The following is a 3,041-nucleotide window of genomic DNA, read 5'->3' on the forward strand; positions in this document are numbered from 1 at the left end:
GAACATACAGTTCAACACACACTTCTGCACCAATAGTTTAATATACACATATGTATAGTTTTTTTTTTTACATTTGTAAGACAAGCATAGGAAGCATATTAATATTCAAAAATGACACACAGAATTATGTACATTGTACAAAATAACATCTAGCTGGGCTGGCAGCCTCACAACCGCTTTACCCAAAACTTTGGCCCAAAAGGGATGATGATGCATTTGTTGGCATTAAACTGCGGTCATGTGTATGGCACCAGTCATTTGTTTGGGTGAGACCCTCTTATTCAGAATTGTTTTATTAAGTCAGTGATGTGAATTCTTTACTTTATTCATTGCAAATTTGTTGGCTTAATGTTGTGGATTGTAATACTGTAGGGCTGCTAATGTTGACATTTTACCTACTTTGGACGGCTGGAGTGGTTTTCGCAGTGTGAATTGGTAGTACAGTAGTAGTGAATTAATGACAGTGTCAGTGTGTGCCAGTTTTTTCATTGCAAGTGAATGACTTTTCTTGGGTAGCATGCAAAGTACACAGTATTTAACTTGAAACTTGATGGTACAGCTCTGATTATGTCATTGAAAGCTGCCATTCTTGTAGCAGTAAGAAACTGTTGATTACATGCAGCTAACCATACATGTTCATAGCTCTATCGCAGTCCATCTGAATTTCATGAATTATGAAGAACTTTTCAAAATGCCCAGTATTACTGGCACAGAGTACAGACCAACAGTCACAGTAAATGTGATGTGCTTTATGCGTAATGGGTGTTTTGAAGACTAATGGCATTAGTACTACAAATGAAACAAAGTGCCTCACTGGCCCTCATATGTAATCTGCCCAACAGGATGGGTAACTGTAAATTCACCCGAGGGATATTTTTGTGTTATTTTGCAGATGTGAAATGATCCCTTGAACACCATTAACATATACTACTACAAGTATGGAGAGTTTTAATTTTTATTTCCTTATTTTTAATGTAAATTGTTAGCCATTGTTTTAAAAATTATATAACTAGGAATAAAGTAGTTAAGTTACTCCTCTTTTACTTTTCAGATGGCTTCTACATCTGGTCAAACCAAAACCGTGAAAGCATAAGATAGCGGACGAAAGAAGAGTCTTTCAGGAAAAATGGACTGATGAGTACTTCTTTGTTGAATCTCATAACAAAGCGCTCTGTCTCGTGTGCAGAGAAGTGGTATCCGTTTTCAAGGACTACAATTTGAAAAGGCATTATATTCAAACGCACCCCAAATTAAGTGAATTGCAAGGAGTGTCCCGTCAACAGAAAATATCAGAATTAAAAAAAAGTCTTACATTTCAACAACAGCTGTTTGAAAATCAGCTACTCAACCGGATTCTTTACTGAAGGCAAGTTATGTTGTAGCAAATTTAATTGCGAAAAATCCAAGCCATTTGCCGATGGTGAATTTGTTAAAGAATGCCTTGAAATTGTAGCAGACATAATTTGCCCTGAAAAAAAAATCAGAATTTTCTAAAATCAGTTTATCACACCAGACAATCGCAAGGCGTGTGGAAGATATAGCCAAATCTATTGAAAATACGTTGGAATCTCAGTGTGCAACTTTCAAGTATTACTCCATAGCTTTGGATGACAGCACTGATATTACAGATACGGCACAACTTGCCATATTTATTTGTGGTGTTGACAACGATTTCAGTATTACTGAAGAACTGGCCTGCCTGGTTCCACTGAAAGACACAACGAAGTCTGCTGATCTGTACAAGGCAGTAAAAGAAACACTGGCAAGATTTTCCTTGACCATGACAAACCTGTCTGGCATAGTAACTGATGGTGCTTCAGCTATGGTTGGAAAGAGGGAAGGACTAACAACACTGATGGAAGAAGATGCAAAACAGATCAGTAATGTGCGTTTCATGAAGTACCACTGCATTATACATCAAGAAAATTTGTCTGCACAGACTTTAAAAATGGAAAATGTTATGAATGTTGTTGTTAAAACAATAAATTTCATAAGATCCAGAGGATTAAATCACCGCCAGTTTCAGGAGTTTCTGACTACTTTGGAATCTACCTATGGAGACATCTTGTACTTTACTGCAGTGAGGTGGTTAAGTCGTGGAAAAATGCTGAAATGCTTCTATGACTTACGAGATGAAATAAAGTCCTTTATGGAGTTAAAAGGAAAGCCTGTACCTGAATTTGAAAGTGCAAGCTGGATGGCTGATTTAGCCTTCTTAGTAGACATCACTGCTCATTTAAACGACCTGAACTTGCGCCTCCAAGGGGAAAATCTATTAATAAATGACATGTTTCAAACAGTGACGGCATTTGAAATGAAACTGAAATTGTGGCACAGTCAGATTAAGAACAATAGCTTCATTCACTTTGTAACACTGTCTGAGCAAAGCCATGCAAATACTGAAAAATATGTGGCATTACTTAATAGTTTAGCACAGGAGTTTGAGAGCAGATTTCAAGATTTTAGAAAACACCAACAACAGTTCAGTATATTTGCTACTCCATTCTCAGTTGACATCGACATGTTGCCTGCAAACCTGCAACTGGAATGCATAGAATTGCAGTCAGATATGCAACTTAAAGAAAAATTTCTGCAAGCATCTTTATTTGACTTTTATAAGTTATACCTACCCAAAGAAAAATATCCATCACTTCACGAACACGCCCTGTTCATGACATCTCTTATGGGGAGTACATACATTTGCGAGCAGTTTTTTTCTCGTATGAAGCATACAAAAAATAAAATCAGAACAAAAATTTCAGATGAGCATCTTGAAAATCCTCTTCGCATCGCCACTACATCTATCAAACCTGATATAGACCCACTGGTATCAAAAAGACAAGCTTAGTCTTCACATTAAAAAGGTTATGCTCATAATGTTTGTCTACTACACAAAAGAACAATCCTGACTTGACAGCCTGAACCTCCTGATATGGACACTTAAGTATAACAAGAACTAGGACCAATAAGTTTGAAGTCTGCAAAGGTCTGTGCCTGGCTGCACCCTTGTGAACTGGTTTCACGAATAAACATTGCCACTA

The 3,041-nt window shown here is 37.1% G+C and overlaps 1 long non-coding RNA gene across 1 annotated transcript; it reads right to left on the bottom strand.

Moving 5' to 3' along the window:
* Positions 1 to 2,173: 2,173 nt before the first annotated feature.
* On the bottom strand, positions 2,174 to 2,804 carry LOC122813739. The gene is made up of 2 exons (XR_006366728.1): positions 2,631 to 2,804; positions 2,174 to 2,272 (listed from the first exon to the last, which is right to left on the bottom strand). It is a non-coding gene; the product is annotated as an uncharacterized LOC122813739 (long non-coding RNA).
* Positions 2,805 to 3,041: the final 237 nt, after the last annotated feature.

Source organism: Protopterus annectens, chromosome 10.part0 (genome assembly GCF_019279795.1).
Source record: "Protopterus annectens isolate FY-2018-M chromosome 10.part0, PAN1.0, whole genome shotgun sequence".
Classification (NCBI taxonomy): domain Eukaryota; kingdom Metazoa; phylum Chordata; order Ceratodontiformes; family Protopteridae; genus Protopterus; species Protopterus annectens.